The 22955-nt window shown below is 44.1% G+C and overlaps 1 protein-coding gene across 2 annotated transcripts in view; it reads right to left on the reverse strand.

Moving 5' to 3' along the window:
• LOC119654714 (phosphatidylinositol phosphatase PTPRQ) overlaps nt 1-22638 on the reverse strand; it is a 72060-nt gene extending 49422 nt beyond the window's left edge. For both annotated transcript variants that reach the window (XM_038060233.1, XM_038060232.1), the window contains exon 1: nt 22025-22638. The gene's annotated coding sequence lies outside the window, so the exon portion shown is untranslated. The remainder of the gene's footprint in view (nt 1-22024) is intronic.
• Between the last annotated feature and the right edge of the window lie 317 nt (nt 22639-22955).

Below are 22955 nucleotides of genomic sequence, written 5' to 3' on the forward strand. Positions count from 1 at the left end.
AATTCAGTAGATGATGACATCTTTCCTCAAACACATCGACTACGCTGATAACATGTGCTTGCTCTCTCACCGGGTTATGGACCTTGGCTAAATGGCTCTGGATCTAGAAAGGAAAGTAGAGTTAGACTAAAGATAAACACATTAACGGGCAGAGCATCGAAGGCAATTTGTATATCTAGAAAGCGTAGTTTCTGCCGACGTAGCACCGAACTGGACGACGCCTGACTTATTAACAGCGGTAGATTCCCCTTCGCTTCCCTATCTAATATCTGCAAATGCAATTATCTAAACACCAGGATCAGGTTAAGACTGTTCTGTGCTAGTGTTCTTTCCGTGTTGCTATATGAGAGTAGTACATGGAAAGTAAACTCCACTGTTACTCAAAAGCTTCAAGCTTTCGTCAATACCTGTCTGCGTTGTATCATCGGAGTGCACTGGCCAAACACTGCCTTAAACGAAGCACTTGGTCGGCGCACAGGCCGGTCACTCGTACGCATTGTGATAGGAAGGCAGAAGTGGCAGTGGATAGGTCACACTTTAAGGAGGGGCGACAATTGTATTGTGCGCTATGCCATGCACTGGAATCCACTCTACCAAGATTGTCGACGATTGGATCGCCCCAAGGGGAGCGGGTATGAACGTCTCGAGAAGTCGTCAGGGAGCTGGAGCGCATTTTGGGTAATCGCGGGCGATGGTGCGTAGGTATGGTTGATGCGCTATACCCCACCAAGGGGTGAATGGCAACTACATATATCTAGTATTATGATTTGGACGTTTTTCACTTTATGCTGTTGAACAGATATATTGCATCAAGCCAACCATGGATCATAATCTGTATGTTCAAATTTGGAGGATATTTTGCTATCAAATGTCCGAGAAGGAATGCTGAGGCCTCGGATCTTCCATCAGAATAATAACCCATACATACAAAGAGGTGGCAGTGGGATTTGCATCATGATTTGACGTTGGATACCAGTCGACTCAGCTGTGAATGAGTACCTGAGTCAAATCAGGGTAATAATCTCGGGCGACCGCAATGCTAACCACATTGCCTCCTACAGTGTACTGTAGTGTACCGTTACGGTCTTGAATGAAGTGCTCTAACACACTTCAAGGCCCTGATCCAATATGGATTGTTGCGCCAACGATTATTATTATTATTATATTGAACCAGGCTGTGTGAGAGACCCAAAAAATCAAGGGAAGCCGTGAGTTCATCCGAATCCTAATATCACGGCGAAACATATCTCCTATTCACAATAGACTTCTATTTTCTTCTTCTACAGCTTGATGTCATCTTTAGTGCATCAAGAGTGTCAGCTCGCAATTAGCACGTGGGTCATATTTGATTGCAATACCACCTCTAGCATGAAAAGGGGTTCAGTGCCATGCAAAACCAAAGGGAACTCAACGAATCCTCCATAGAAGATGCCTTTCCGTATACGAATAGGTTCTGAGGTTTTGGTACCCCCAGATGAACGCACTGATAAGGTGGTACACAGCCTTTCCATGATTATCGTCAAATGCTTCATTAGCTTGGAATCAATGCGATAAAAACGTAGAACAACGATTAGACAAGTGTGCGAGACACTGTCAAAAACCTGTGTTGCTCTTCGCAACCCCTTGACCTAACTCAGCAGCCCCTCTGCTCCTCGGACAAAATACTGTGGGTCTCGAGGTACGCATTGACCCTTCCACAAATAACGGACGTTATGAATCTATAGAGAGTTGACAAGCAAGTAATCGGTCTTGTATTTGCGGGATTCTGCACCGTGTCCTTTTTTAGGGACAAGGTAGGTAATTCCCGTAGTAAGGAAAAATGAAAATTCCTCAAGCCGATTAATGATCTGGTTTATGCTGTGTGCCAGCCGACCGTTTATACTGGTAAATTTTTTATATCAGAATTTTTGCACCTGCTGTTTGCACCGGCTGTTTATGGCACTTCGAACCTCCTCTTCGGTAACATCCGCAATATTAATGCCTGACGTAGTGACCACTTCAATATTCTTTCGCTTCCGTCATCAAAAACTACACTGTCTGGACGCCCTGTTGGGATTCGTTGAGAGATCTGAATAAGTTCCGCTGGTTCTTCGCGTAGGTTGCATTCTGAACACGTCTGGAGTGACTTTTACCATATCGTCGTAACCAACTACAACAGAAAGTTTCTGCTTTAGTATATCCAGAATTTCAACTACGGGTGTGTCACTGGGGATCATACACTTCCAGTACCCTCTGCACTTTATCCTTCACCCGCCTGTTGGCATTGCCAGAGCTGATTTGAGTCAGCCTAGCAATGTCCTGCCTTAGTAAGTCATGCCGACGTTCCACACGAATATTCCATGGTGAGTCTCTTCGGTCACTCAGACCAGTAACGCGAAAGCAAATCTTCTGACCGTGCAATCTGACAGGTGCAATTACATCACAATACACAAGTGATTGAAGTTGCAGCAGTGACATATCAGCGCACAGTCGAAATGCAATCTCATCATTAATTTGAGACAGAATTCTCGGAGTTGCTGGAGATGCACAGAGTGAATGGCTGGTCTATGCAAAGGATCCATTTCTGAAAGAAGACTTCAGTCGCACGGTGAAAGAGAGTGCTTCGGCGAGTACTGAAACTGTTGTTTGCAGTGTGACGTGTTTTTATTGAGTTTTCTCTCATGAGTTTATTGTTAGCAGTCATACTTTGTCAAAATAAAAACCGACAAGTATTGATGCTATTACTTCCTTATGCAAATGGTAATAGAATATTCCTTTCAACTTCATTCTTATGAAATTCGAAAGTTCCTGCGGGTGTAGTCATGGACACAATTCATAATAAATATTCGCAAGTCTTGACAATTGTGAGTTATCACTATCGACTTTCTTATCATAAAACTGGAAATTATTTTGTAAATAGAATGGATCGTAAATCATCCCAGTGAGTTGCTTACAAATTGTGATAGCTAATACTTCACTTTTTCTTAGTAGGAAATACCACAAGAATGAAAAATTAAGTAAACTGTTGGCATTTATGGAACTATTAATTGTCAGATGTTCATTAAAAGCGTTGAACAAATGATAATTACTATGCGTTTATTTTTCTGAGCAATGAGTTATAATATGGAAGGAAGATAACCCTTCGCTCTACCATTTCTGTTATGGGTAGACGGTCTCGAGGGAAAAAATGCCAGTTTGAATTTTTCATTTGGTAGATAGTGTGCGGGAGTTTATCAAAGGAAATAATGCGTTTTAATTGTATTAAAATGTGTTAAGAATTCTTGACATATTTGATAATAATGAGATTTCCGTCCGACCTGCCGCAACAAGGACTTTGCCTCTGCCATTGCAAATAACTTGATGCTCATGCGTAGGCCGGGTAGATGAGAGCAAACGTTGCATCTATCCGATATTCAGTTCGATGTAGTATTGACATTTCAATTCTTAGGGAGTAGTCATTTGGCGCGAAAGGAACAACTTTCAACTACTATACCATAATTTTGTTAACAATAATAGGATTTATACCAAACTTAAGACGGGTTCGCAGTAAATTTTCAAAATATGATAATTTACTATTATTAACTTTATTTGATCAGATATCCTAATGGAGAATATTTTGAGATGTATGTGCACGGTCCCCCAGGGGGGGGGGTCCTTGAAGTATTTTTGAAGTCCCCGTATTCCTCTCCTTTGCAACCAAAATTCATACATATCCGTTTCGAAAGACACTAACAGAGACCTTTCATTTGATACCCCAAATAGCTATTTTCGGTGAGGAAACAATTTTGCATAGGGAAAGGTAGCCACCCAGCGAGTTATCGCCGGTGTCTAGCCTACTTTAAGATGGCAGCCAGAATGGAGACTGCCAAAAATAGAGAAACAACCGCAGTTTCCCATCTCAAGCAGACAGTAGTACAATTGTCACCAAACTTCACAAGCCCCGGAGTTTCTTTCGGTCAAGCCAATGGTAAGACTCTCCTAAAAACGGCTGTTCAAGCCCATTAACGCTTTCCGCGAATTGATTGAAACGTTTACTTCAGCCCCCATCAATGAACAGCGCCAATTCGATGCCAGCAAACAAATAACTCTGCGGGGAGACCGTCATGCCCAGCAGTTGTACTCCATTTGAGTGCATTGATGGCCGAAATGATTTGTCTTCTGCTTGGAGGAACAGTCCACATCCGTATTTTACGGTGATTAGCCATTTCATCTACAAGAAGAGGAACTTCACAGGATGCAATACAGTTAAGAACCCTGGTGAAGTGTTCTTTCCACCTCTTCAGTTGTTCTTCATCGTGGATGAGAAGTCGGCCGTAGTCAGCCAGATCTCATGACGCACTTTCGGGACGTGGCGGACAACTACCGGAGAAAAGAGCATTTTTGATGGCGGCCCAATGTTCATCGACATTCTCAGACACGTTACTCAGTACATCTGCCGTTCGATCAGCAAGATAACTCTCTTGTTACGCACATCGAGAAGACAACTCCTAGATCGTCAATCAGTTGAAACCCAACTGACCTTATGGCAGGCTCTGTGCCCGAACAGTGTGCCACCGATGACGAGGCGGTGGAAGTTACAGAAATCCACGTACCTCCCACCATTACCGTTAACGTCGCCAATACCGTGCTTCCCCATCACATGTCTTTGGAATTCACACCATCCATCAAGATCACAATGGCACCTTTTGGAAACCCCCCTGAACCGCGTTTAGAGTGCACTTTGCGATAGTCGTCAAAAGCAACCCGACAACGGATACGCATCTGTTACCACTTGGTTTTCCAGAGTAGAAAAGTGCATTGCCGTAAGAGGGAAAGGAGTAGTCTCCAGATTTTTTTTCGCTGAGGCCCAAAATGTCCAGTCCATATCGCTGAAATTCCCGCTCAAGCTGGTGAAAGCGAGCATTCTGAGGAATCTTGCTACCGTTGTCGAGGAGCGTGCTCCAATCATAGTCCGTTTTCGATAGCCAAAGATCGTTGCCGTGAGGTCAAGCCCTATCCGAGGCGTTATTGACGTTTCGGTAGCAACAGAGTTTCAAAATTTGCAGGCTGCTAGCCCACTCGAACAGCGCTGCATACAAGGTTGTAATGAAGATGATTTGTGAGCGAAAATGACGCCGGATGATGTGCCCGCAAATTTTGTTCAAAATAGTAGCGTTCCTTCAAACAATACGAAGAAGCACATGGTTAATAGGCGCTTTTAAATCGTACACGAAGGGAGGAGTGTTTCTCACCCAGTGGGAGACAATGATCGGTTCTGTTACGGATGCCTGGAAAATAATCTGATGTACCCTCTTCATATTGCCTTATGGGTGAAGATATTGGAAAGGGTAATATATATAGTGGTTAAAGGGTTGTATAGGTCGCAGAGCGAATCGTGGATTAGTACCCACGATGGAGCATAAAACCTGGGAAACACTTGCCGGACCAACACCAACAGCCCTACTACCAAAGACTACCTCCACCTCCAAGTGGTGACCGCTGGGAGCTCTTTCTTATCGAAAAGCTGCAGACGGAGAAGGATGAAGGCGAGTCTCCTGCTACCCAACCCCCAACTGGTCCCCCAGGTTGGGGGTTGGGTAGGGCTGACAACACGGAAAACAACTTGTTACGAAGCCACAACAGGAGCCTCGGACTGGAGGATTTTACAACGACAAACCCGGCAATAACGATTTCCGCTTTCTCTCATGGAATGTGTGCTCCCTGTACAGAGGTGGAGCTGCCCGATACCCTGTCCTAATATAGGGCTGATATAACAGCATTGCAGGGGATGCGTTGGACAGCGACTGGTTTCCTGGAGAAGAGTCACTACACCATATATTATAGCGGCCATCCAGTAAACCATGTGCTCGGAGTAGATTTCTTAGTTAGCTTAGCTTAGTCAGCTTTGAAAACATAAGCGAACGGCTATACACTCTGCGCTTGCGAGGCAAGTTTAGAAACATAAGTCCCATTAACGTTCACACCGCTACAGAGGAGACTGCAGAGTCGGAGAAGGATACCTTCTACGAGGCAGTAGAACGAACCCTCGAAGCCTGTCCCATATATGATATCAAAATCATACTTGGGGATTTTAACAGCCAAGTAGGGAAGGAACCCGTATTCAGGCGATACGTTGACTCCCATAGCTTACATCAAAATTCAAATGATAACGGACTATTCAATTAGCAGTGTCACACGAAATGGTTGTTGGAAGTACCTGGTTTGCGCGGAAAACGATCCACAAACAAACGTGGGCCTCTCCAGACGGGACCACTTTCAACCAAATGAACCACATGCTGATTGAACGCCACCCCCTCTCAGCCTTGAAGAATGCCAGAACATATAGGGGGGAAAATTAGGCTCGGAGCACTATCTCGTTGGTATGGTGCTCCGAGCTCGAATAACAACACCACCTACAATCCCCTCTGACAATTAGGTCAGAGTTAACACTAAAGCCGTCCACAACACAGCCCACCTATAAGAGGGAAATGGATGCCGCAATGACTGCAGTCAACAGAGATCCTGGAAATGAAGCATCAACAAATGATCTTCACAATCACCTGAAGAACGTTATCATAAATATGGCCACAAACATACTTGACCCCAGCCGCAAAAAGAGTCGGAACTGCTGGTTTGACGATGAATGTCAGCTAGCAACGGAACGGAAGACGGAAAAAGAAAGCGTGGGAGAACCAACAGGTCCGTGAACTTGAAAAGAACAGGGAGCAACCGCACCAGACGCGCAAGTTATACCAACAAGTCAGCAGGATGAAGCCTTATACACTTCAATGTTCATCCTGCCGAGACAAAGAGGGAAATCTGATTTCCGACAGAATATGATGGGTTGAGTACTTTAATGAACTACTGAAGAACCAGAACATCGGGAGTTGGACGTCCCGCCAACTGAAGACGACGGACAAATACTGCCCCCACCAAATATAGAAGAAACAGTTCGTGCAATTCATCGGCTTAAAAATCATAAGTCGGCAGGAGCCGATGGAGTTACAGCCGAATAGGTTAAATATGGAGGTAACCAATTACATCAAGTGGATTATCAACTTGTGTTCAAAGTGTGGGACAGTGAATCAATGCCTGACGACTGGCAAAAAGGCATTATCTGTCTCATACATAAAACGGGAGATAACACACAGTGCAGCAATTATAGAAGTATCACGTTGCTAAGTACCATCTATAAGATATTCTCCACTATCTTGCTAAGCTGGATAGCCCCATACGCCCAGAACATCATTGGCCCATACCAAAGAGGCTTCACTCCAGGCAAATCAGCAACAGATCAGATTTTCTCTCTGCGGCAAGCGATGGAAAAACTGTTGGAATATGGACATCAGTTGCACCATCTCTTCATCGACTTTAAAGCCGCCTATGATAGCATAGCCAGGGTAAAACAGTACACGGCCATGAGAGAATTCGGTATCCCGACGAAATTGATAACACTGACTAGGCTAACCCTGACCAATGTGTGAGCCCAAATAAAAGCAGCAGGATCACTCTCAAGACCATTCGACATCAACAATGGTCTACGACAAGGGGATGCCCTATCATGCATCCTTAACCTGGCCCTCGAGAAAGTGATCCGTGATGCTGAGGTAAATGCAAGAGGTATGATCCTCTTCATGTCCACCCAACTATTGGCCTATGCTGACCATATCGACATCATGGGAAGAACCACTCGAGACGTACCTCCAGATCATCCAGATCGAACAAGCGGCGATTGAGGCGATATCTTGGGCTGTACATCAATGAAGGCAAGACAAAATATATGGGGGTAACGTCAGCACCGAAAACCAACCAACCGACAACATAAAACCGCACTGGTCAAACGGGGAGAATAAAGATAGGAGACTACAACTTTGAGAGCGTTGATAATTTCTTCTATCTAGGGTCGAAAATCACAACCGATAACAGCGTCGACGATGAAATCCGCGCACGGTTGTTGGTAGCCAACAGAGCCTGTTCCGCTCGAAACGTCTCACCAAAGGGTCAAAGCTCTAACTGTACAAGACAATGATCTTGCCAGTCCTCATGTATTCCTCGAAAACCTGAGTTCTTAGCAAGAAAAATTGCGAACTCTTGGCCGCGTTCGAGAGAAGAATCCTCCGAAGAATTTTTGTCCTCCTACATGAGGATACACACATGTGTCCGGATAGCTGAGTGGTTAGAGCATAAGGCTGTCGTACGGAAGGTCGCGGTTCAAATCTCACTGGTGGCAGTGGAATTTGTATCGTGATTTGACGTCGGACACCAGTCGACTCAGCTGTGAATGAGTACCTGAGTCAAATCAGGGTAATAATCTCGGGCGAGCGCAATGCTGACCACATTGCCTCCTAGTGTACCGTTACGGTCTTGAATGAAGTGCTCTAACACACTTCAAGGCCCTGATCCAACATGGATTGTTGTGCCAACGATTATTATTACATGGGGATGGACGATTTCGTAGCCTACATAATGACGAAATCTATGAGCGATACCATGACCGTCAGGTTGTGGATAAAATCCGGCTCAATAGGTTACGGTGGGCGTGTCACTTACTCCGTATAGAAGAGGATGATCCAGCCCCCAAAATTGGCGGACCTCAGCGCAAAACCGGGATGTCTGGAGTTCCTTATTAAGGCAGGCCTAGACCGGATACCGGCTATTGCCCCGTTGATGATGATAAGAACCGAAGTCACTCAGATGAATGCATTTAGTGTTTTTGCTTTCCAGAGAATTCTCTTTTGCCCTTATCAATTTTGGCTTAAACCAGCAACTGATTACTTGGTACACTGACGGATCCCTCACAGCAGAGGGAGCGGGTGCCGGTGTCATTGGTCCAAGGAAAATGTACTTTGAGCCAATGGGCAGGTACACTAGCATATTCCAGGCGGAAATTTACGCCATAGACAAATGTGCCTCCTTTAATCTGCAAAGGAACTACAGGGGGCAGAACATAGCTATTCTCACCGATAGCCAAGCAGCGATCAAGGCACTTAGGTCCAACCAGGTGAACTCTAAACTGGTATGGGAATGCCTTGAGAGACTGAATACACTCGGCTCGTCCAACAAGGTCTGGATACTTTGGGTTCCAGGCCATGCTGGGTTGGAAGGCAATGAGGCAGCGGATGAACTAGCCAAGAAGGGAGCAGGGATGCCTTTATACGGGCCAGAACCCTTCTGTGGAATCGGAAACGGTTTCATGGCTATGAATCTAAGAAACGAAGAAAAACGGTTGAGGGAACTATATTGGGCGGGCCTACCAGGGATGGAGCAGTCCAGGGTGCTTATTGGGGGATACGAACCCATGCGCACAAAGGATTGCTTAAACCTCACCAAAAAGAACCTCCGAATCATAGTGGGAATTCTCACTGGTCATTGTCGGCTGAACTACCACCTAGGGAAGCTAGGGATATCTACGGACACTGCCTGCAGGTTCTGTGAGGAGGAGGACGAAACCTCTATGCACGTCCTGGGACAGTGTCCAGCACTTGTGCAAAGTAGGTCGATACATCTGGGAGAACACTTAATACCAGATGCAAAGCTGAAACTTCTGGAAGTGGGGAAGATACTAAAGTTCCTAACGGTTACTGGCCTGCTTGAGATACTATGATCAACAGGTACACTATAACCAGTAAAAGGGGCACAATAGTTCTTCAAGGACGCGGTGCGATTTTCCCTTAACAGAATAATAATAATAATATCAATTTTCAAACCGGCGTCCATTCATATTTTACCATTGGTTTCGAAATTGTCATTGAAAGGAATGGTCATATGTTCAGAAGGAAATCTTACTGATAAAGGTGATGCAGTTGTGCAAACCAAAACAGAGTTTAAAATTTAAAGAAGATAAAACACAAATAAGCAAAGAAAGTGAAACGGTATCACCATGTGTTCCCAAATTAGTTCAAATATCACTCAGAGCCCAGTAAACGTAGATTGGTACATACATGCAAGTATATCTACCAGATATTTCCAGGACACACTCAGTACGCTTGGATGCACATCTATCAATGTGTTCGAATTAAACTACAGCATATGGAATAGATTCAAAATAAGTAGACCCCGTCAAATAGTATCTCTGTATATGTATCCAAGCAATGCAGTGATCCAAATCTGAAGAATTGATTATCTATTTACCACTAAAAAATAAACAGATTTTTTCGTTTCCTAAACAAGCTCAAAAATACATATGTACAAATATACACAATAAATGAATGGGTTCTTCGGCGCAATGGCCTCTTTATGAGGTTGCTTTAGATTAATGATACCAATAGCGTCCAATTGCTGGTTAAGATATTTACGACTTCTTGTTTATTCTAATTGTAAGTGAGGAAAAATAACATTGGTCCAAATGATATGGAAGAGTTGCTCAATGGAGTCTATGTTGTAATACTACAAACATATATGCGAACACATGTATGTACGATATGTGTAATAATATTCTTCGTTATCTTAACTCGTGCATATATTGCCATAATTCATTGCTGCGATAATATTATCTTTGTTTCCATTTCTATAATTTGCACTTTGTATAGACGTTGCTTGATTTTTCAAATTATAAAATTTTTACAAGTTTACTATGGATTTTCATGCTTTTCCTTTGTTTTGAATGTTTTCCTCCTTTTGAAAAGGGTGAGGATAGTATACCAGACGCCCTTGATACATACATATATACTGTTCCAAGTGTAAATTTCGATCTCCCCCAACAAACATAAGGTAAGGATCACCTCTTGGCAGCATATTACCCGATACATTGAGCCATTCATCAAACACATATAATCTAAAATTAAGCTGCTGACGGACAAAGACAGGTTCCGCACCTTTTGGTCAATTAATCCACGTCGATATATTGAACACTTGAAGATTACAAATGAATTAACTGCCAAATATTTCTACAATAGAACTCTTAACTTCCCATAGAGGATTATCTAAACTCTGTCGAAAAATTAATTCCAAAACGATAAGTCCATTAATTGCCATGAAATACGCCAACAATTATTTCTCATTGTCATATCTTCTATGGCCGGTGATCTTTTGTTTTGGGGAAATTTTGTTAATAATAAACTGGCTTTATTCCGCACACCATAATACATACATATAAATTTTGATAAATTAATAAATGTTATGCAATAGACAAGTACAAGTAGTGCACCAGCATTAATCACGGAATGCAATGTGTTTAATAAACAAATGGTCACTGGCTTTCATTATGATTTATCTCTGCATGAAACACCATGTAGCTATCATAAAGCAACATATGTACATATGTATATTTGTGCATGTTATGAGCGGAATAATGAAAGAAATTGATAAGAAGTTGCGAACACTGACTGTAGGTTGGATAAGCTTTTATTTGTCTATGATTAATAGAACGGACTAGAAACTTAACTTCGTTTTTATGCCATGACTCATCATATAAATAAAGATTTTTGTATCTACTGTATATTCTAGCAATGCTAACATCACCCTACTCATCTTCCATCTTTTATGAGCGATTAGATGCATGTATAATCTTATTTGTTCTCTGAAAAAGTTACCCCGAAATAGCATTTGATTCTAAAAAACAATGCCCCTTGAAGTTGGGATCTCCTTAGATATAACTCTAAAATCGGTTCAAGTAGCCAACTTAATGCCTTCAGTTCAAGGAACCCCCTGCCATCCGGCTCCTCGACTGTTCGAACTCTATCTTCTTTGCAACGAGAAGGACCCGAACGTAATGGACAACACGGCTCCACCTGTCAACACTCCTCAGCATCTCCTCGAAAATGTGGTCTGGAGAGAGACCCTCTGTGCTGAAATAGAGCTGCTGACGAAATGAAGGTAAGACCAAAAACATCCATGCCCACTTAAGTACTGGGTAAAGAAATAGTCAGTCTCATCATGCTTCCGCCACGCACCCAAGCTGCCGACGAGCCGTGCAGTCCATCTGTCTCTAGTTTCATTTTACCAAAAGAGTTGCCACTCGTCTAGGGTGCGTTGCCGCTCTTCACGAGCAACAACCTCCCTTAGCTCATCTCCCTTGCACCTGTATATGACTTGACGCTCCTTAGCAAGAAGGGCAGGGGGATTATTCCGAACCAGCGCGATACGCAGACGCCACACACGCAGCTCCCCGTCTTTGTCCTTGCGCGAGGCACTTATGATATACCTCCTTGCCAAGAGCGTCAGCCCATACCTCTGAACCGAAGATCAGGACAGACAACGTTGAACTCATCACGAGACGTCACCTGCTAGACGTAGGACCGCTAATATTTGCCATTAGCTGTAGCCTTGTTCGCTGCTGCTTTGATTTGCTCGGAAAAGCTCATATTTGAGTCAAGAGTCAGCCCGAGGCGTTTATGACCTCAAGCGTTATAAGGAGCACCACCCATAGAGTTCGGCGGCTGTGCGCGTCCGCTCGTCGAACGGCATCTACAACTTGCATGACAGCATCTCCCTGCTCTAAAACCGAACTGCTGTGGAGATAAGTCTCCAGCAGCGTATATCACTTCAGCGAGTCTACTTCTGATGAGCTTTTAGAGCACTTTTCCAGGAGTGTCAAGCATACAAAGTGGGCGGTTTGAAGACGGCAACTCGGGGTTACCTTTCCCTTTGCTAATCAGCGCAAGTCTCGCCAACTTCCAATGAGCAGGGAAAATGTCCTCTTTCAGGCAAGCGTTGAATACACCGAACAGTAGGCCTGGCTGATGCTGGAATACCATTTTGTATACCTCTGCTGGAATACCATCGGGTGCTGGCGACTTCTTGCTTTTCATAGAGAGGGCTGCCTGTTCCAATTCGTTGATAGAGAAAAGTGGATAGTCCTCCTCCTGTACGGGGTACGCAGGAAATAGTACCCATACAACGCGGTCCATCTGCTCGGCCTTAAGTGAACAGTTTCCGGTTTTTCAGGTTACCAGTTTGTAACCGAGTCCCCATGGGTCCCCATTCACCTCGTCGACCAGATCCTGCCAGCAGCGAGCTTTGCTCCTGTTTATTGCGCTGCGGAATATTCTTTTAACTGATTTGTACTCTGTCATTATGGTACATGCCTCCTCCCGGGCGCTTAGACGTTGAACCTGTGACACTCCTTACGGCGCTCTATAATAACATAGATATTGGTATGGAGGCCACTTGAGTTGTGATCACCGTGCAGAAGCAGCTAATTTTTTTCAGCTCAGCAGGTTTGGTAGTTTCTGAGAATGGATCTGTGAAAGAATCATTTCAGATTACTTATTAGTCCCCGCACTCCCAGCATTTCCAAAAATGCCAAAAGTAAGACCAGCTGATCAAGACCTTTCATTTGATGTCTGACATTTTTTTTGAGTAAATGTTTATTACATTGGAAGCTTCAAGTACATTTCAATTCTTAAAAATAGTATATTATCAACATATTCCCATGCCATTGCCGGGAATTTTCTGTTTATTTATTTAAAGAGCAAATTTTTAGGGAGTGGGGACCAATATTTTCTTTGTAAAAACAGAGCCAAGAGGTCAATTCTTTTCAGTCTCTTGAATTTCCGATGAGACAAAATGCTCTTAGCCATTGCCTTGGGGTGACTCTTCAGTCTGACTAAGCATAACACTCAATTTCTCCGACTATTGTCCTGGCCCCTAAGTCTTAATGTGGATCGGCGTTGCGAAAATACCACCAACAAGGCGTGTAGATAAAATACAGTACAGGACCGAGTACACTCCCTTGCTGCATACCTGCTCTGAACTTATGTTGTTCACTAAGAATATCCTTGTATTTCATCTGCAATCTCCGCTTTGTTTAATATGATATTAACAGATTATGGAAACAACCAGGAAGTAGATGTTTGATTTTATTAATAAGACCAGTGTGCCAAAACTTGTCAAATGCTTGACCCACATCTAAAAATACTGTTGTGCAATACCTTCTCTTCTGCCTTGAGTCCATTGTTTATTTCTGATAGAATCCGGTCAACTTTGTTACATCGATATAATTTTCCTAACCGTTTTCGGGGTTTGGAGATTCAAATTTGAGTCGTCAAGTTTCGGCCACGGGTTTATCGTTGTGGCTGTCCTGCTCCGTTTTGCCACACAACATGGCGACGAAGTGTCAGGGTGAGACTTGGATTCGGCGAGAAAGAAGGGAACAAGTGCGGAGTATGTTGTGCACGTTTTTTTGGAGGTTGGGAAGTCGAAAATTGTAAAAATGGGAGATAGTTGGTCGTCCGGATAGAGAATTGACGAATAGAAAGCTCCGCCGGATCAAAGCCACATAAATATGAAAAGTGGATCGCGATTGTGTCAGACATATTCCGTTTTCCCATCGAGTATGGAAGCAAGCGTCGTCATTTCCATCATTGTTTCCGGATTATTGGTGATAAGTTGTGCGTTGCGAGCAAATAAATTCACCTCCCGCAGGAGACCGCCCTTACCACTTTGCAAAGTGTCCGGCAATTTCCAATCGTAAACTCAAGAAAAATCGGGAAATTCAACTCTCATAAGAGATAAATCCGAGATTTTGATTCTACATGACAGCCTTTGTCGCCGTTACGTTAGTCACCCTTTTAGTGATCGTGTCTGGCGCAGGAGTCGATGTATGTCTCAATAGCGCCTTGACCGCTTGCTACGAACTGTAAGGAGGCGGTACCTGCGCAAGATAAGGATGCTCATCCATGGAATCCACCACGACTCTGCCCGCTGTCGAAAGTGAAGGCACCACGTCAACCATATGAAAGATCAAGTTCCCCGATGAATAAATGAAAGGACTAAACTATTGTAAGTATGTAATTTTGCAATGCAGGAACTTTGCAGTCTTCCAGATTACTCATTGAGGAAGCTATCCCCACACCTGGCAGTTAGGCATAAAGTGCAAATCCACTTAATGAGAAGAAGGAGAAACTTCAGGTCCAATACGGATAACCGGCGGGAGTCATCTGGCTTAGTGATTGGGTCGGGCTCCCGTAATGGACAGCACAGCGGCGAAACCGCTAGCCGTGGGGCGGTTCGGCATCTAGGTGCCACGACGACCAGGAGCATTGCTGCATAGGCAGCGGGTTGAAGTGGACTGAAGAAATTAACCTCTTCATCATCTACTACTACTACGAAATAACGGCGGAGGCGGGTACAACATCTTACCGCTCCTTGTTGCACCAGAGATTCGTCAAGCATTTGCAATTCGAGCACGAGACTGCGTAACGAGTCGCAGACCAGTGCCGCTTTATAGCTCGCAGCGACACAATCCCGACCGCTATCAGGCAACGTGTTCGACTTAAGGCCATCACAGAAACTGGTGGCCGAGAGTAGATGCGGCGTCAACAACACCACACCGCACTACAACAGTTTCAGTACTTGCCGAGGTACTCTTCTCTATCGTCCAACTGAGGTTTCCACTGAGGTTCGGGACGAATTCCAAACACCGTGTATAGAGTTCTCGGAAATGGGTCCTTTGCATAGGCCAGGTATTCCCAAGCTCTATGCACCTCCAGCGACTCCGAGAATTCTATCTCAAATTAATGATTAGATTGCATCTCGACTATGTGCTCATATGTCGCTGCTCAAACTCAAACGGAAGAAAAAACAAAGATCGTAGTTTACACTTAAAACTAAAGTACGAAGAGAATTCCACGAGACCAAGCTGTAGTACATTATAACTCCGACATAGTCTCCTGATTGGGAAATGGAAACAGATTTCGAACTCCGCGAAGGGCACACCGAAAATATCAGCGTTACGCCTGTTTAATGACGCGTTACGAAGAACGATATCAGCAGAGGCAGAGCAGTCCATTAGGCCGGTAGTGAGTTTGAAATGGGTGCAAAGCTCGAGGAAGATTCTACGTTGTTGGAGGTAAGGCAGACGAAAAGTACGGTGGCGGGCGGGATAGTCAACATGGGGGAGGTTCATCTTGAAGAAGAGCAACCGGGTGAATTTGCGCTATATCTACTCTAGGGCAATACAATCACATTTACGGAAGGGGAACCAAATCACGGAACAATACTCAAAGATACTTCTCACGAGGGAGGTAAAAAGCATGATGGAGTGTTGGACCGAAGTGAAACCAGTACAGGAACGCAGTATGGAACCTGACATTTTGGAAGCGAGGTTGGTGATATCAAAATAGCGGCTGTCAAAATGGAATTTATCGTCGCCAGGTCGAGGAGAGAGTTCAGATAGGACAGAGAGCAACCACCAAGAGAGTAGGAGAAAGGGGTGGGAGAGGTTTTAAGCGAGTAACACATCGCGTGGCATTTGCTGACATTAAAAGTCAACTTATTAACTGTGCACCAATGGACCAAAGTATCCAGATTTGCCTGCAGGGAAACGCAATCTATTGGGGACGAAACAAAAGCAAACAAACTTGAGGTTATCGGCGTATAATAAGCGAGGACAAGTGAGGACAGAGGGGAGGGCTTTCAAAAAAATAAAAGAGGTCCTAGAATTGATTTTTGTGGCACAACCGAGGAGGGGGAAAAAGAACTAAAGGTGCAACCAACAAAGGAAACGCTACAGGATCGGAAGTAGGGGAAGGAGAGTAATGTTAAGAGAGACGAGTTTAGACAATAGTATCTCGTAGTTAACGGAATCGAAGGGTCTTAGAAAAGTCTGTGCAAATGACGTAGACTTCCTGTCGAGTGTTGAGGCATTTGGCCACAAAGTTGGTAAAGTCCAGAATGTTGGTAGTAGTGGTTCGGCGAAGAAACGTGACTAGGATGTAGATCAGACAAACTGGAATAAAATGAGAGGGCGGCTTAGTCGCAGGCTAATGTTGAGGGAATGGGGGCCCAGTTGATTGATGCCAGAGCAAAGTTCAAAGCTTCAAAGTTGCCCTTACGAAAGTTCAGCTCAGAGGGCATGCGCATCGTATTGGAGTTGCGGCGTGACAATTGTACGAACTCAAGAGCAGGAGGATGGGCATCAGGAGCAACATAGGGAAGAGCATGAAAAGATTTAGAAAGGAGCCGTTCAGGCATGTTGGAAAAGACTAGATTCAGATTGCTATTTAGATGATTTGTGGTGCGGTTGAACTGATGAGCAGTATGAGGTAGGACTTCATGAAAGTGAATAAACGGATAAATGGATGAGAGGAACAATTTGGAAGTTGTGGGGGGCCGGGGATGTTAGGCCAAGAGAGCATAGGAAGGATAAGGTCGTCGCAGATAATGAAGGGAAGAGAGAGGAAAGATATAGTAAGGACTTCTGAAAGACTATCGAAGAAAATTCATCGTACAGATATGACAGACTGATGCAAGGAAAGTATACGCAACACACAATAATAGGACCGGCGTTGAGAATGAAAACACGTAAGGTGATACAATCACAGGGGGTAGAAGATGAAGAAAAGATGGATTCGGTTCATAGGGGGGGGGGGACTTAACCGCCATTAAGGCACCTGCACCAGCTAACTTACCTGAAGCTACGCGATCTATGTCGCAGCGAAAGACAGAGAACCCATCGAGGAGCTCAGAGTTTAAAATCCTATCATCCAACCACGTTTCCGTGATACAGATAAGATGGCGTTGGAAAGCCAGGACAGAAAGATTGAAACACAACAGCTTGGTACGTAGGCCTCTCACCAAAACGAGGGTTGTAAGATGGCATCGAAATCATGTGGATGCGCCACTTTGAAGGATGCAATTACGCGGTAGGAAAAGCCATCCTTCGTCATTTTCACGCACGAAAGAGGCGGCGATTGTACCTAAATCCCTCGAGTCTTCCTTCGATGTCTTGGGTCTCTCACATAGTCTGGTTCAAACCATACAGAAGTACTCCATTCTGCATACATGCTTGATGTTGCGGGAAGTTCTCGACGGATTCTTTACAATCATCACTTTAGACAGGAAAATCATTTCGACCTGTACGAGTCTGAAATCAAAGCATGTCTCATGCAGTACAATATTGCCTTCTGTATTCAAAAATTCACAAAGGACATTCAACTAATACCAAACTGTATGATAGATAAGATATAGGGGAGACCGAACAAGTGCCGTTGTACCAGCCAAACGCATGAACGGAGCTGATGTGAGCAACATATCCACCACTGCTTGAGTAATCTGTAGTACGCGTCATGATGAGGTATCCTTGCAAAATGTAGGAATATTGCATGCTCGTGAGAGGATGTGCAGAGCCCCTAAAACGGATGAGTTGGCCACGAGCTGCAGACTGGAATGAGTACAGACCCTTCTGGAAGTACACTATCCAGGAGAACGGGTGAGAGAAGTGGTAAGGGGAGAGTTGACGATTCTTGCATCCCCTTCAGCACGCAAGTGCTGCAAGATGAACTGGAACATTGAGAAGGCAGTTGTTACCTATGAAAAGGTGAGAGCTGCCTTACTGTCCTTTGAGCATTTCTAAGAACCTGGCATGGATGCCATCTATCCAGCAATGCTAAAGAAGGGTATGAAGAACTTAGAAAGATTGAAAAAAAAATATTTTTCTAGCATGTCTTCATATCGCCAGCCTGGAAAAGATGACTATTCTAATCCAAAGAACTTTAGACTGATCAGCTTGACTTCATTCTTGCTGAAAGATTTGGAGAGCCTGTTTGAGCGTCACATTCGTGAGAAGGCACTTAGGTCGCACACACTTAATGAAAACCAACGTGCTTACCAGCGTAGAAAGTCCTGTGAGTCTGCTCTTCATTCTTTGGTTACAGAGATAGATAGAGGATGCAACTTTGAATGTTGAGTATGCAATGGAGGTGTTCGTGGACATTGAAAAGACGTTTGACTGTGCGCCTTTTCAAAAACTGTGATGACGCCAAAGCGCATGATGTTGATGATGCTTTAATTAAGTGAATCCATGGTATGCTAACGCAGAGATACCTAGCAGCAAAAGCAACAAAAGGCTGCCCCCAAAGAGGTGTGCTGTCGCCATTTCTGTGGAGTATGCTGATCGACTTACTACTATGCGAACTGCAAAATTTGCCAATAAACGCTCAAGTTTATGCTGATGACGTGGTTGTCCTTGCTGTTGATCTTGTTCTGGGAGCAGTGTGTAGAAATATACAACGTGCCGTTGATTTGGTTGGCAGCCATGCCTCAGGCATGGACTTTCAGTTAGTCCGAATAAAACCTTAATGGTAGTATTTACAAAAAGGAGAAAACTGAATAGATTTGGTCTCTCAGAGATGAAGGGTACAGCCCTTAAACTCTCCCAAGAAGTGAAATATCTGGAAGTGACTCTAGATAAAAAGCTTCTTTGGAACAAACGTGTAGAGGTAAAGTTGAAACGAGCTCTCGCAGCTTATGGGCTGTGCAGACGGACCTTTGCCTCGACATGAGGACTTAGGCGTCAGGTAGTAATGTGAATATATGTTGTTATCATTAGGCCGATGTTCGCTTATGCATCCACAGTGTGGTGGGTATGGTGAAACCAAAAATTTTCGCTGTAAACTTGCCACACTGCAAAGAACTGTGTGCCTGGGTATCACCGGGGCCATGAGCACCACATCCGGCGAGCTCAGAATGCATTACTCAATTTGCAGCCCTTGGATTTGTTTATTCAGAGCGCAGCAATGAGAGCGGCTCATAGACTAATTCGATTAGATCTATAGGAGAACAATGGACTTGGGGGGCACATTGCATTGGAAGAGTCATTGGGAGAACTGAATCTACTTTCGATTCTCAGATCCCCAAACATCAGTTTGGTAGAAGATATGATGTTATCTTGAAACGAAGAGAAAACTGGGACGAACCAGAAGAATACTGATGTCTTCTACACCAATGGCTCAAAAACAGAAAATGGTTCTGGAGAAGTGAACCTCTCGAATAAAAACGAGAAGTGGGCTCTTCCTTTGAGACAACATACAACGGCCTTTAAGGCTGAAGTGTTTGCGATCCTAAGGGCGGCAACCTGGATGATTGACGAGCGGTTGAAGGGCAGATACATCGCAATCTGTAGCGATAGTCAAGTTGCATTGAGGGCATTGAGTAGTACTTTGATCACTTGAAAAATCATTCAGAAATGTAGAAAGCAACCATTTAAATCAGTATTCTATTTTTAGATTCAATGCGGTGGATTTACTCTAGCTACCTGGTCATTGTGATGGAGCGAAAAATGAAATCTCGGGTGCCTTAGCAAAGGAGGCTTCAACTTTCACCATGCCCGGACCGGAACCAGCAATTGAGGTGTTGGTAGCATTGACTGATGCTACTATCAAAAGCTGGGAACGAGCTTCCCATAATGACAGGTGGCGAAGCCTTAATGCTGCTAGACCCATCAAATTTTTCCTGTCAGAAACAAACAAACATACTGCGAAATTTATCCTGTCGAAAAGCAGGAAAACTTGCAGAAGTATTGTAGGCATTCTGACTGACTCACTAGCTCCAAGATGCTACCTGTCCATCCTGTAATGAAGAAACGGAATCCACGGAACGTTTTCAGATCAGATTTTTGGTGCTGATGTGCTTCAACTGCAGCGGGTAGCATCACATCCATTAACCGAAATCCTGCGATACATGAGCGAATCCGGGATATTCCGTTAGATGGGGGAATCCAGTACAATGGACCACTAAGGTTTTAGTGCTTGGGGGCTTTGCTGCTCCCCCACCTCAAACACACACACGCGGCGTGATAAGGTATCCTTGCAAAATGCAAGTATATTGCATGCTCGCGAAACTTGTCCAATGCAATCGATTGCCTTGCTACTTCGATCAACCCTGACGAAGGTCAAGACAACCTCACCAACCAGAAAGAGTCACATCCATATATCCCATCAATCGCAGGTATTGGCAGTAAGTAAGGATATTTTTTTTTTATGGATGGAGGTGGAAATCTTAGAAAGACGCTGCTGCGCCAGGTTGCAGCAGTGTGTGTGATTCACACCCACTAAAACCACCCCCACTTTTCCGCCCCTCCCCGCGGGACCACCGTGAAGTATTACTTCGCGGGGGAGGCTCTGGTTTGCTATACCAGCTCGTCTCCGTCGCGCCGCCTTCCGAGCTCGATCCAACTCCAGGAGTTTTGTCTGCACCACGGCTACTGCCTCATTTACCGCCGTCCAGTTTTCCTCCGACTTCAACATCTCTTCCACCAGGTTCGAGGGCTCGATGTCCGCCCCTAAGATGCTGTTCAACCTCCTTTTCTGCTGCAGAAATCTGGGACAATGGAACATAACGTGCTCCGGGTCCTCGGGTGTAGCACCGCATTCAGAACAGTTGGGAGACTCTTCCAACTCGAAGCGATGCAAGTACTTCCTATAGCCACCGTGTCCCGTAAGGAACTGTGCCAGGTGGTAATTCAATTCTCCGTGCTTTCGGTTGACCCATTTCTCGATACACGGAATCAATGTATGGGTCCACCTGCCCTTGTCGGAGTTATCCCATCGTTGTTGCCACTTGCGACACAACTCTCTCCTGATGGCTTTTCGGAAATCCGCATTCACCTCGGCTGGATTTGCCTTCCGTTTTTCGTAGAGCCAGTGTGCCTCGCTCGCTAGAAGATCTATAGGGATCATTCCTGCGATAACACACACTGCCTCCGTCGACGCCGTCCTAAATGCGCTGCACACCCTTAGCGCAATTGGCCGGTATGCCGAACGTATCTTCCTCCGGTTGACAGCGTGGTTCAACGCTCCCGCCCAGACAGGGGCCGCGTATAGCGGGATCGACCGCACCACTCCCGCGATGAGTAGCCTGCGACTATACTTCGGCCCTCCCACGTTAGGCATCATCCTTGCAAGGGATGAGCTAGTAAGGATGTACCAGATCAATCTTTAAATTCGACCTAACTTTATCTGAACGACCAACAGAGCAGGCTCGTAATAGGCAAGTAATATTAAGACAATTCCGTGGGATTGAAAAACCGAATAAGAGAAAGTACGATTATTTTTATTCCACTAATGTTTTCTACAGAACTAGAAATTGTGCCCGAAATCTCGAAGGAATTCCTAACGGCATATCAATTCAAAAAAATAACTCTCTCTACAATCTTTTGATAATAAAAGTTATCTTTTAACTGAAATATATCAATAGAATAAAAATATAGACTCAAAGAAGTCATACTGCTAGAAGCCTTCTTTACAATTTGCCATAAAAGGAGGAAGGGAATCATAACCCTCTATCCTCCCCTATTTTTTTAAGAAAAAAAATTTAAATTTAAATCTTAATTATTTAGGAGACTTACAGAGTTTTCCAATGCTAGATTACATTCTATATCCACATCTAATGTTGGTAAGCGCACTTTTATCACTTTACTCTTGCCTATATACTCGGTACGTGTACTATGCACTAATAAAAACGATCAGCATAATCACTCTATTGACAATGAACACTCTCAAAATTGCACAAGATCACTTTCAAAACGCACGCCAGCCTCACAATCGGAAGTAACTATCTCGAATTTCAGTCAGACGTGCAACGGAGCCGAGCAACGCATAATTATTTAGCGTAATATGCAATTGCCAACGACGATAGTAGGCATCCGGTTGTGATAATTCCCAAGTACACTTATACAAGCCGCAGATATCAGAAGGCTATTTCTAAAGATATTTTCAAAATCCGCGAAATCATCAAAAAGTCCACACTCCGAAATTTAGCAGCAATCAAGATAGAGATATTAGATAGATTCTTGGAAGCAGTCAGGAAACACTACTCCCGTCCTTGTAACAGCACCGAGGCTTCCCAACAAACTGAAACGATGGAACCGATTGACGATCCCCCGATTATCACTCTATGTAAACCAAATATTTATCGCTTAGATCCCACAACTATCGCCACCCCCCGACAATTGTAGAATAAAGTACGATACGAGGAGTATGACTTAGTTGAAAGTACTTGGCAAGTTAATACACTCACAACAACAATATTTTGCCATATGCTTCCGATAATACAATTCAATTTGATAAGACTATCACAGAAATTAACCCCCATTTACGCCTCGGAAATGGGACAGTGCTGGGCCTCATGGCTAGTTTGAAAAATTGAGTGATTCTAAATGCGCTTATCATGTTATCAGAAGAGATTCTATCACGGTCTTAAAGATTTTATCAATCAATATTTGAAATGAATTATTCAATGCAGGTGTAAGGCTCTAATTGGTAGATATAACAGGTGGA

The sequence above is a fragment of the Hermetia illucens genome, chromosome 4 (genome assembly GCF_905115235.1).
Source record: "Hermetia illucens chromosome 4, iHerIll2.2.curated.20191125, whole genome shotgun sequence".
NCBI classification, from domain to species: domain Eukaryota; kingdom Metazoa; phylum Arthropoda; class Insecta; order Diptera; family Stratiomyidae; genus Hermetia; species Hermetia illucens.